The following is a 13,333-nucleotide window of genomic DNA, read 5'->3' on the forward strand; positions in this document are numbered from 1 at the left end:
GCCACATGGAAACTTATGCATAGTAAATATTACTCAGTCAAGAAGGCCAAAAGGGAACTGGGAAGGGGCAAATGAGAGGAATGGCTCGAGGTAACTAAAGGGAGGAAGGAGCAGCAGGCCAGGCGTAGCATTGAATACCTGAGGTAAAATGCAATGAAAAGGAGGGTCAAGAAATCAGCAAGCAAACTCCTGAGAATTGATATCTTGCCCAGGCTCACCTTCAAGTGGCCGAGACAAAGCAGAATGAAGCCAGGAGACTTTGTCATTTTGCCTAGATGTAGCTCTGCTTCCCAAGATACTCAAAGAGCTATGTGTTCATTTTAGGGCTGGCCTGAAGTCAGATGACTTATCATTTTGTCAATTTCCCATAAAGTTTATTATTCTGGAAATCAGGAGGTATGTAAAACTCACCTTACATGCTGTTTTGAAAATGTTTCTTATTGACAGATATAATAGTTACTAGAAGCCTGATGCACGAAGATTTGTGCCAGAATGGGCCTTCCTTTCCCTGGCTGCCGGCACCACCTTAGTTCTGGCTGGAGCTACCTTTCCGCCTTCCCATGCTGCTCAGAGGCCCGGAGTGGCAGGGGGTGGTGCGGAAAGCCTGCGTCGTCACCATGGTGATGACACAAGGGTCCTGTCCTGCCCCCAGCTGCTTGGTGCCTGTGTATGCAAATTAACCCGCCATCTTTGTTGGGCTAATTTGCATACTCACTCCTGATTGGCTGGTGGGTGTCATGAAGGTACAGTCAATTATCATGTTACTCTTTTATTAGGTAGATGTGGAGCACTTTCAGGGGAAGGGTTGAACTCTTTACTGGGTCATTAACACAGCACTGTGACAGAAGTGACACAACACTAAAGCTCAAGGCTGCATGCAGCCCCTTGATGGCTTCTTAGAGTTGGAGCAACTCCCCAACTCTCTGAACAAATAAGGAACTCAAAGCCCATGGGATGACTGGTTGAGCGGACCTGCAGATGGACAGATGGATGAATGCTAGCATATTCACACTTGGGAAGTTTTTAAAAATATATATTTTTATTGATTTCAGAGAGGAAGGGAGAGGAAGAGAGAACTAGAAACATCAATGATGAGAGGATCATTGATCAGTTGCCTCCTGAATACCCCCTACTCAGGATAGAGGCCACAACCCAGGCATATGCCCTGACCGGGAATGGAAACTGGAATCAAACCATGCCGGCTGGGCTCACTCTGGGAAGGTTTCCAAAAAAGAGACTCCATACAAGAATTGTGCTATCCACAGTTTATGACAAACCTAGGTTCAATCCCCAAATACTGACTTGCTTGGGACTGTAATGTGGCTGTCAGGTTTTCTGGGGCTGTGAAAGGGATCACACATAGCTAGTACTTGTCATGGAACATCTTCTATCATATCACCTTACCAGGCAGATCCAGAAGACTGTAGCCTTCCTAGATGGATGCCTAGCTACTTTCTGGCAAATTTATTTCACAGAACATTCAAAAACCTGAAAGATATTTCAAAAGTTTTTAGAGAGCTTTGCCAGGCTCCAAGTTCTGCATATCTGCCACAGAGGGATGGAGGGAATTATAGAACAGCTTTAATCTTATTCCATCTGCAAAGTAATTGCTTACACTTAAAAAAAATCCTGGATTGGCCTGTTTGAATTTATCATGTCTTTACAGAATAGCACATTTTAATTCCTTTGTTGTTTCCATGTAGTGCTATTGTACTTACTTGCTAATGCAGAGAACAGAAAAGAACATGACATTCCAAAATGTAATCTTCCCCATGATTTGCCCTTCCTCTACCAGCATGGGGTACCTTCATCTTTCTTTTTCCTACACAGTTGCATAAATTAAAAGAGAAATCATCTAACTATACTACCTCTTTTTGCCTCCTTTCCCCCTCTTTCATATTAAATACATCTCCTATCCAGGGTGATCTGGGAATGGAGAGTCATCTCTCCCCTAGATCCCTCCCCTAAAAAAGGCATGCTTACTGGTGCCAGCCAGGCTCCGCATGGCTTGTTACATAGTCATTCTGACTTGTAAAGATCAAATGTTCTGCTACATACTACAATGTTTATATGTCTGCCTGCATTCATTTTTAACAAGTGACTCATGAAGGAAAACAAAGAAGTTTCTTTCTTTTTTTTTTTTCTTGTTGATAACAGCTGGGGCCCTTTATGAATGCAGGAAAAAGATACTCCATAAATTTAATATCTAAAGAAGCACAAACTAATAAATATAGAAGGTCCTTTCAGTTTCTGGTCAATCAGAAGGGCCACGCCTAGCAAAGATAATATATATCCAGTAACATATTAAGCCATGGATAGTTTCAAACTCTTTTCTTCACCACGACTTTACTAAGAAACAGAAAGGAAATTGGCTTGCATTTGAACTTCCTGAATGTTTTCTGTTATCTATAGAAGCCTGCAGGCAGCTAGCCAGAAGGAAGGTAGGGCAATCAAGGCCCAAGTCATCATAGGGTCACTGGTTCTTAAATACTCACAGGAATAACACAGATCCCAAATTTTTCTGAATTAGAAGAAATAGAGTCAAAATCAAGGTGTAGGGCTATAATTGAGGCTCTCTTGGCTAGTAAACAACATTCTCCTATCCTTGGCATATTTCCCACACACAGAACTTAATTCACAAACAAAGCTCTTTTTCACCATTCCAGTCAAATTAGACATAATTCTTCTGTCAAAAAGGAAAACCCACAAATAAGGGATCACTGGTTCTTGGAACATGGATATTTGGAGCCAGAAGATAGATGTAAATTCTTCCCTAGAATATCATCTTCTCCCACAGACTGTATGGATACACACCAGCCAATACTAAGTTCACTTATTTTATTGTGGTATTTTTTGTTAGTACTCACCAGAGGCTATTTTTTCCATTGCTTATCAAAGAGAGTAGAAGGGAGGGAGGGAAGGAGGGAAGAAGGAGGGAAGAAGGGGAGGAGAGAGAGAGAGAGAGAAACATTGATGTGAGATAGACACATCGATTGGTTGCCTCCTACAAATGTTCCAACCAGGGGTTGGGATCGAACCTATAACCCAGATATGTGCCATAGACTTGGAATCAAACCCATGACCCTTCCGTGCGAGGATCAGTGCTCTAACCACTGAGAACACCGCTTATTTTTTTAATAAAGCATAGCAACAAGTAATAGGCAGAAATTTTTCAAATAATAAAATGTTTTAGCAAAAAGAAGTAAGATTTGATTTCACGTAAGAAATCTAAAACTACTCTAGAATTCAAAGGGTTTATTGATATGCAACAATCAATAGAAGCAGATGTCATCTATGGTGGAGGAATTATGTACAAACCCAAATGAAAATGATGCAACAGTCTAGTTCTATAAAAATTTTTTCTTAATGTTTCCTTCTAGTTTTTGGCATTCCCAATTTAACATTAAAACTTTATAATGTTATTAAACTATAAACTGCATAATTTGTTCTATATACATCAATTATAAATTCATTTTGTGGATGGGAAAAAACACACGAAATAAATCAGTCATGCTAATTTAAAAAATTTTAAGTGACAAACTGTCAGGAACGACTCCCCTAAAGAAAAATAGAATGTTTTCTTTACTTATTGAATAATTTATAGAAATTAAAAATGACCAAACATATTCTCAATACCTCGGAGCCACTGGGGTCAATGAGCAGGGGTGTTCTGCATTTCCATGTTCAGGTTTCTGCTCTACCTGAGAAGAGACCCTCTGTCTTTTGCTAACACTTCATGTGAGCAAAGCAGAGCTAAAGGGGTTTGCTCAGCATGTGAGGAACCCAGGAAGACTGGGAAATGGAACCTGTGAAGGCTGCTTCAGATAATTTGCTCTGGGGCTTTGATAATTACTCAACTTCCTTGTGTGATCATAAACTATTCACAGAATTCCATCCCCCTCATTCTGATCTCTCAAGCAGATTTACTGGAAACTATGTAATTAGGAAATATATCACTATTAATCCCACCATCTGATCTTCCCTAGTGCCATATGTGCCACTGAGTTTCCAATTACCCTAAGCTACTCTTCGGAGCTAGCTGTATTTTGAGACACGGCACTGGTCTCCCAGTGAGATATTAAGTAAGTCTTGAGATCAAGGCCAATGTTCAATAATGTGATAACTGGTCAACAAGGTCGGGTCCCTTGCATAGACTAGGAAGGAGCTTCAAATCGATTGGTTACTTGCTCACATGAGGCCATCTAAGTGGACAGGCCATGTTTCTCACCCCAGCCACACCGTGGCCTAGGAGAGGGGCGAACAGAGGAGATGGAAGGTTGTGGAGGTGAGCACACAGGTAAGACCCAATAACTCACACACAATCAAAAGCACAGGGGACTGAGTAAGCAATTATTATAAGTCAACCTGGGTAAGGTCCTGTAGGTCTAATATCACTTACTCATCCCAACATAACACTGCTCCAATAAGGGAGGCTGGAATGAGAGCCAGAAAAGCATAAAGAATTGTAATACAAGCACTTATACTAAAGGGGGAAAGAGTAAAAATCTCTAAGAAACTGATTGTACACTTCAACTGGATTCTCAGGGTGAGCAAGTAGAACCAGCAAGAACAATTCAAATGTTGCAAGTGATCCAATCTGAGAATTCTTTATTCCCATGAACATGCTCCTCCCCAACCTTGGGACACTGATCGGGGAAATCCTCCTTCCCACTGAAAGACATCCAGTGGTAAAACCCCTTCTGTCACCAACAAGACCAGTGGGAGCCTGGTGGCACCAGATAAACTCAGCTAACTAAACCAGCAGCACAACAGCTCTGAAGATTAAACTGTCATTGCAACCACATCCCATTAAAGTAGGCAAAACCCCACATGGCCAAACCTAAATGGGGTGACTGCTGCTAAACTAAAAGACTGATATAGACCCAGATTTCCCAAGCAAAATAGACCAAATGTCCAGAATATACTCGAAGATCACACATCAACCAAGAACTAAAAAAAAAAAAAATTTTTTAAATCACAACTTGAATAAAAAAAAGACAATCAACTAATGTCAACACCAAAATGAATATGATGAATCAGATGTTGGAATTATCTGAAAAGAATTTTAAAGCAGCTATTATAAAAATGCTTCCACAGTCGATTACAAATTTTATTTTTAAAAAAGGAAAATAGAAAAAATCAGAAAAGAAGCTATAGAAAAGAATCAAATGAAAATTATAAAACTGAAAAATAAAGTAAGAGAAATGTTAAAATTCACTGGATGAGCTCAATAGTAAAGACAACAGAGGACAGAATCAGTGAACTTCAGGACAAAACAAGAGAATTCATTCAATTTCAACAAAAAAAGAGAAAACATACTGAAAAAAAAATTAACAGTGCCTCAGGGACCTGTGGGAAAATAACAAAAGAGCCAACATTCCTATCATCAGAGTTTCAGGAGGAGAGAAGAAAGAAAGTGGGGCTGAAAGAGCATGTGAAAAAATAATAGCTAAGAACTTCAAATTTTGGCAAAAGATATAAACCCACAAATTCAAGAAACTTAAGTGGTTTTAAACAGAAAAATCTGCACTAGGACACATCATACACAACTTAAATTTTGCAAACCAAAGATAAAGGGAAAAATCTTGAAAGCAGCTGGGAGAGAAAGCATATACTACTTACAAGGGAACAATAATTCAAATGATGGTGGATTTTTTATGTGTAACCATAGACAGTAGAACAAAGTAATTTCAAGCTGAACTGAAAGAACTGTCAACTATGAATTCTATATCCAGAGAAAGTATCCTTTAAGAATGAAGGGAAAATGAAAACATTCTCAGATAAAGAGAAACAAAGATTTTGATGATATCAGACCTAAAGAAAGTTCTTCAAACAGAAAGAAAAAAATAAAAGAAGGAATCCTGGGGTGTCAGGAAGATGCAATGGGAAAAGTAGAAATATCACTACACACAATAAATTTTCATTTCTTCACAAGTTTTACAAATCACATTTGATGATTGAAGCAAAAATTGTAACACCATCTGACACTCAGTGGGGAAGGTGCTCTGGCCAGGTGACTCAGTTGGTTGTAGCATCATCTTGTACACCAGAATGTGGCAGGTTCAACCGGGTCAGGGCACATACCGAGGTTTCAGGTTCAACCCCCCAGTCTGGGGTGCATATGAGAGGCAACCAATTGATGTTTCTCATTGAACTTTCTCTACCTATCTCCTTTCTTCTCTCTAAAATCAATAAAGTTACTCTTTAAAAAATAAAATAAAAGTGAGGAAAAGGGACCTAAATGGAAGTGAGGTTTCCATAATGCACCCAACATTGATAAGAAAGGCATAGGCCCTAGAATAGCTAAAACAGTCATAACAAAGAATAATAAAGTTGGAAGAGCAAGCCACTCTATTTGATATTAAGGTTTATTGTATAGATATCATAATCAAGACAGTGTGATACTGATGAAGGGAAAGAAAAAAATATATATATTTCAATGGTATGGACTAGAGAACCCAGAAACCAGGCCATAAATATGTTCAACTGATATCTGACAAAGATGCAAAAGCAATTCAGTTAAGGAAGGATAACCTTCCCAACAAAAGGTGCTGGAACACCAGAGACAAATGAGCACCCACAGACAAAAAATGAATCTCAATCTAACTTCATAATTTACATAAAATTAACTCAAACCAAACCATTCACCTAAGTGTAAAACATAAAACTTTAAAAAAATAGGAAAAATATTTGGTATCTAGAATTAGGCAAAGATTTCACAGCCTTAACAAAAGCATAATCCATTTTTAAAAATCTTGATAAATTTGTTGTCATTAAAATTAAAAATTTTTGTTCTATAAAACCTCTTGGGAAGAGGATAAAAAGACAAGCTATAGACTGGGAGAAAATATTTGCAAACCACATAGCCAACAAAGGACTGGTGTACAGATTATATATTTAAAAAAAACTCTCAAAATACAACATAACAAAACAAATAAACCAATTAGAAAATGAAAAAGACATTTCATGGAAGAGAATATATAGGTGGCAAAGAAGTACATGGAAAGATTTCAATATCATTAGCCATCAGGAATATGCAAACCAAAACCACAATGAAATATCATTGCATGCTTATTAAGAAAGGTTAAAATAAAAAAATAGTGACAATACCAAATGCTGGCAAGGATATGGAGAAATTAGATCACTTGTGCATTATTGGTAGGAATGTAAAATGCTACTGCCACTATGGAAAATAGTTTTGTAGTTTCTTATAAAACTAAACATAAAATTATCATATGACCCAGCAATTGTACTATTGGATATTTACCCTCCCCCCAATGAAAACTTACGTTTATACAAAAACTTGTACACAAATGTTAATAGCGGCTTTATTTGTAATAGCCCAAAATTGGAATCAGCCCAGATATCCTTCATCTGGCAAATGGTTAAATAAAATTTGAAGTACTGTGGTATAATAAATATACCACGCAATATTAGTTAGCAATAAAAAGAAATGTTGATACATTCAACAACTTGGATGCATTTCCAGTGAATTATGTAGAATTGAAAAAGCCACTCCAAAGAGGTTATACACTGTATGATTTCATGTATGTAAAATTTTGAACAGAAAAACAATTAGCAATAGAGGACAGATTAATGGTTATCAGAAAAGTAAGGATTAAGGGCATGGGGGGACAAGTGGGTAATGATTATGAAAAGGAAACTGGAGAGATCCTTCTGATGTTAGAAATATCTCAAGTGTTGTGGTGACTATAATAAGAGCCTGCATAGCTGTTATAATTGTATAAAACTTCATACACACATACACAAGTACATTTCTGTATTATTTCTTACAAGTGCATGTGAATCTGCATTAATCTCAATAAACATTTCCATGTAAAAAAACTGAATACTGTCACAATGTGAATCATGAAATCAGGTAATAATTCCACTATGAAGTCAATTTTCAAACATGATGTGTGTCAACCAAGGCTGGGTGTACAGCATGGAAAGGGCCCTCAGCAAACTATGTTGTGTGTAGTTTTTCATCATTCAGTTAATTATTGAAAAGCTATAAAAGAAAGGGGAAAGGATGTTACATCCACAAAGTACTAAAATCCCTCAGGAGAAAGGCAGATTCTGGCAACATTCTATCAACCATTTAGCAATTATCAATTACTGACACCCATTGGGCTTAAGTTCCAGACGGGAATGACATAACTGCTTTAGTCACCAAAGGTTGATGGGCACCTGGCATAGTCCCTGACTCACGATGAGCACTCAATGGAGGTGATCAATGACTGAGAAACAAATGCACACCTAAAACTGTGGCTCAAAAGAAGTTCCTGCCAACTAGGAATTTACACTGTTTTGGTTCTGTAGGTCAGGTAGGAACTTCCTGCCACACTGGCTATTGCCTAAGCCTGAACTTCTTAAAGGCTGCATCCAAACTAGCCATTGCTTTTTACTGCACAGAAGAGTGAAGGAATACTTGATTCTCAGAGAGCCCAGAATGTAACTAACCTGAAGCTGTCCAGGCAGAAGATCAAAATTAATTTTCAAATCTCCAAACTATCCATGTTTGTTTTAATATTTAAAAATAGGTTAAATTTTTATACAAATTAAATTTCAAATAATCAAATGAGAGAACTGAACTTCCCTCCCACCCATTTTTAAAAAATGGTTCATATTGGGCAGTAAGCATGCCCCCAAATTTTAAAAATAGACCTCACCCGTTAAATCTTCGAAGTGTGGAATATCAAAATTTGAAACAGTACATTTAGCAGAGAACCACATTGATGTGTATTGATGTAGAAAATGAGGGCAATGGAACTTGAGAAGAGTCTGAAAGTGCCTTTGCCCCAAGGAGTTGTCAAGCAGAAGTAGCTCCCCACATCTCAGCAGAAGCACCCAGTTCTTGCAACCACTTGCATGGCGAAGGTGTTAATGGCAACAAGGAGTGGCATATCTGACACCTTGCAAAAGGAAGTTGTATCAGTTTTTAACATTGGAGGGCATTTTATTGAGATGCCTTGGAGATCAGTGTACCAATTGGTACATCAGTAGCCATTTTACAACGTGCCTCCATTCTAATTTTTACTTTGACCTTTCCCAAGTCTCTTGAGTGAAGATGCAAAAGAGTGTCTGCAGATGCCACTGGGCTCAAATCTGCAGTAAGATTGCATTTAATTTCTGCTCACAACCGCAAGCGATAGCAGAAGTAAAATAATGTGAATCAGGTAATTTAGAAACCTGAATATAACAGCTGAAGCTATAATTTTATTTGAAGGTTTAATATGCTAGGGACACTTAAGAAAATTATACATGTCCTAGAGTCTGTTAACTCCACCTACCATATCTTCATATGCCATACTTTACATGTTGATGTATGGAATGACTGATACTTGTATTTTTGTTTTAAATTTCACTTTATTTTTGTATTTTAACTGTGGCTTAACCTGGAAGTGGCAATCTGTTATTATTAGGTAGTTTGTCATTACTTTAAGGGGTTAAATTTTTAAATGAAATTTTATTGTATCTTAAGGCCAATTACTTGAGAGGAACTGAAACCAGATTTTATAGGGTAAAGTCAATGAGAAAATAGGACTCCCCTTTGAAATCCTTGCTTCAGGGCAGCTTTGTCTGTTCATGTCACAGACACAACTAATAATGTTAGATGAGGACAAGAATAGTGGTATTCACTTTAATCTTATACGGTGCCTAGACTAATGCTTAGTGTAAAAACCATGTTTTCCAAAAGTAGTTTTCAATGGGGGGAGGGAGTCATTTTTGTTTTTAGTTCTTCAAAATGTAAAAGTACAAACAAAAGAAAAAGCATTAGTCACAGCCATTTGTGTATTTGTGTATCTTAATGTTGGTTGCTTTGTTGAGAAAAGTGACTACAAAGAAATGCTTTTCCTTGTTAAAGGTTCCGCTGAGACATGGTCAAGGAAACTGCACTGCCCTCTGTCCTTCCCATGGGTAAAGTGATGAACGTACACATGTTCTAAGCCAAGCCCATCTCAAAGTTAAGGGAGAGATGCTCATTTATGGAATAGAGCTGGTAAGAATATTTACCTAGACTCAATATGAACAGATGTTTTAATTATTAAGGAGTAAATAATATTAAAGCTCAGTGATGAGCACATTCATAACTTCTTTTGATTCGTTGACAATTTTTGTGGATTTTCATAAAAGTAAAAAAAAAAGTTAAAAGTGGATTTACATTCTTTGTAAATGTATCCCCCACTCTCTAAATATTATTCCAGGTTTAATTCAGCCGATGTAAATCAAAAGAGCAGAGAGGGTGATATCCAATAATTTCTACATTCACCAATTCTGATAAGGTCAAACACTTTTATTCCCTAGGAAGTGCCAGACAAAATTGTCTTTAGTTTAGTTTGATGTGTATGAAGAATTTCCACTTGGGAATAAAATCCTCAGCAAATCCTTGTAGAGTGTTTGCCTGTGTGACACGGAGCCAGCGGGTTAAGGCTCGCTGTAAGGCTGGCTGCCAGTGTAAATCGCATCTTTCCTGGCTTCACACGTGAGCCAGATGTTGGGGATTTTCTGAGCAACAGGATCATGGCAAAGAAGGTTTTTGCATTTCCTGTGTTCTCACTCCAGCTCTCAACCTTCAAGATTTATGGTCAGTCAACAGTGTCATGAACTGGCCTGAAAATATCCCCAGAGTAAAACCCATTGACAATGCGCCTCACTCTGCCATGGCTTCATACCATCTGTCACATGGGGATTTGTTAGGACTGCTTCCTCCTTCAACTGTTCTGCAGTATGGCAGTAAGGCAGGTGTAATCTTTCATCTTTGAAACCTGAAATCCAATGCAATTTTGCTACAATTTTAAAAAGTATATTTTATTAAATTAATATTGTTCTATCACAATTTAGAAACACATAAATAAATGTATATGTATATTACAGGCATATGTAAAAATATCTTATTATTTCACTATCCATGGAGAACAGACATCATTTTCATGTATTTCCAAGGACAAGTAAGAAATTACCTGTGATCCCAATCAATGTCTATATATGCAATCATAAGCATGTATGTTTGTATGTCTGCAAATATTCAAACATTCTATAATAATAAAAGGGTAATATGCTAATTAGATTGGACTTCATTCCAGACGTCCTTCCTGACGAAGCCGAGGTCTGAGGGAAGCCAGCCCATGCCTCAGGTGCCTGCCAGCGGTGGGCGGAGGGAAGCCAGTGAGGGAATAAGTCCTACTCTTGCACGAATTTTCATGCATCGGGCCTCTAGTTCTATTATAAGCACCTTCCTCACTATTAAATAGTCTTTTTTTAAATCCTCACTTGAGGATATTTTTTCCATTGATTTTTAGAGAAAGGGGAAGGGACGGAGGGAGGGAGAGAGAGAGAGGGAAACATGGATGTGAGAGAGACAAATCAATTAGTTGTCTTCCGCACGTGCCCTGACCAATTGGGGCCAGGGATCAAACCTGCAACCCAGATATGTACCCTTGATCAGGAATTAAACCCTTGACCCTCTGTTGCACCGGCCAACACTATAACCACTGAACAACACTGGTCAGGGCCTTGGGTGGATGCATAATTTCATCAAATGGTTACACCATAATTAATAATACTAGTCCCAGACTGCTGGACACTTAGATTGCTGCCATTTTTTTTTTGTCTGTTATAATATGCTTTGCCACATTTGAAAAGTATTTTGACAACATAAATGCTGGCTTATTTTTACTTAACAATCACTTCCTTTATGTTTCAACTCAGCCTTCTCAGGAACAGTCGTTTTCAAATTCTAGCATGCAAAAGAATCATCCAGAAGGCTTTTCAGAAGATTCCTGGACACTCCCCCTCCACATTCTGCCCTCCCCCCAAATTTCTGATTGAAAAGATCTTGGGTTGGACCTGATAATCTGCATTTCTGACAAGTTCTATGGTCTGGACCACACTTTGAGAAACACTGTTCTACAAGAGCACCTGCTGGATGGAATGCAGCAAATGGTTTCTGCTCATGGTCTCATTTTTTACTCTCCCATCAAGAAATAAAAGCTGCTTCAATTGCCATTTCACAGCACAATCCATGGCCTGGCTCAAGTGCCCCTTTTATGTTGAAAAAATGTTTGGCAAATAATTAATGCTGGCAGGAGAGACTGCAATTTTGACACCAACACCTGGGGATTCATTTTTTTCACTCAAGACTTGGCAAGTATACATATTCCTTAAGGTCAGACTGAAAATATACTCTGACTCACAAACCTAGTTTAAAATACCACAAGGGGTAGACAACGATTTCAATAACTAATGAGCATTACATATCTTCATTCTGATTCGTTATACACACTTTGCCTGTACAGTGAGATCTAAGTATTTACACAGAATTTGTGCATTATAGTGCGAATAAATAATCAGAACCAAAAACTGTCTATTTTCCTCTAGCTTCTCCCTGATGTCTGCCTATGCTCAATACTTCCATCTATGTTATTGTCCTAAAATATCAAAACAGATTTCCTATTTACTTCCATAGAAATACAACAAATAAGCTGTTTAGAGAATTCACTTCTGTTGCAGCACACGTAAAAATGTTGGTTAAAATTTTTTAAAGAATCAATTTTTTAATTGTACTGAATGCCTGACCTGGCAAAAGAGTAAGTGAATGCTTTAGAAACCAGAAACACACGAACAAATAAAAACACCCAGCAAGCAAGAGTAACTATGAGCTGGGGATATTCTACTAATCCTCACACCCTAGATCTTGGCTTGGCGTTTGTGTGTCTGGGGAGGGGGGAGAGCATGAGTCCAGATTTGGATTTGAGTTGTGAGAGAGAGAGAGAGAGAGAGAGAGAGAGAGAGAGAGAGAGACAGAGAGAGAGAGAGAGAGAGAGAGAGAGAGAGAGAGAGAGAGAGAGAGAGACCCACTCATGGCAACACAGTCAACAAATAAACTGGAGGTGGGGATATGAGACAATAGGCAAAGACGTCTTGGCTCTTGATAAAGGGCCCATCAGTAGATGCGTGGATAAAAAAATCTGTGGTACATTTATATAATGGAATACTACTTGACCATACCTTTTTGACAGTATGGACTGAGCTGGAGAGTATTATACTAAGTAAAATAAGCTAGCCAGAGAAAGACAATTACCATCTGATCTCACTTATATGTGGAATCTAATGAACAAAATAAACAAACAAGATAGAACAGACTTATAGATAGAGAAAACAGACTGACAGCTGTTAGAGGGGAGAAGGGTTGGGAGGCTGGGTGAGGAAGGCTGCATTCCCAAGGCTGCACAAAAAAACTCACAGACAAAGACAACGCTATGGTGATTAGCAGAGGGAAAGAGGGGTGGAGAGAGGTAGAAGAGGGTAAAGGGGATAAATGATGACGGAA

At 38.2% G+C, this 13,333-nt stretch overlaps 1 protein-coding gene across 6 annotated transcripts in view; it reads right to left on the reverse strand.

The window, feature by feature from the left end:
- The window catches only part of GLIS3 (GLIS family zinc finger 3), a 455,765-nt gene that overhangs the window by 164,453 nt on the left and 277,979 nt on the right, over window positions 1–13,333 (reverse strand). The gene's annotated exons all lie outside the window — the stretch shown is intronic.

Source organism: Cnephaeus nilssonii, assembly GCF_951640355.1.
Source record: "Cnephaeus nilssonii genome assembly, chromosome: 14".
NCBI lineage: Eukaryota > Metazoa > Chordata > Mammalia > Chiroptera > Vespertilionidae > Cnephaeus > Cnephaeus nilssonii.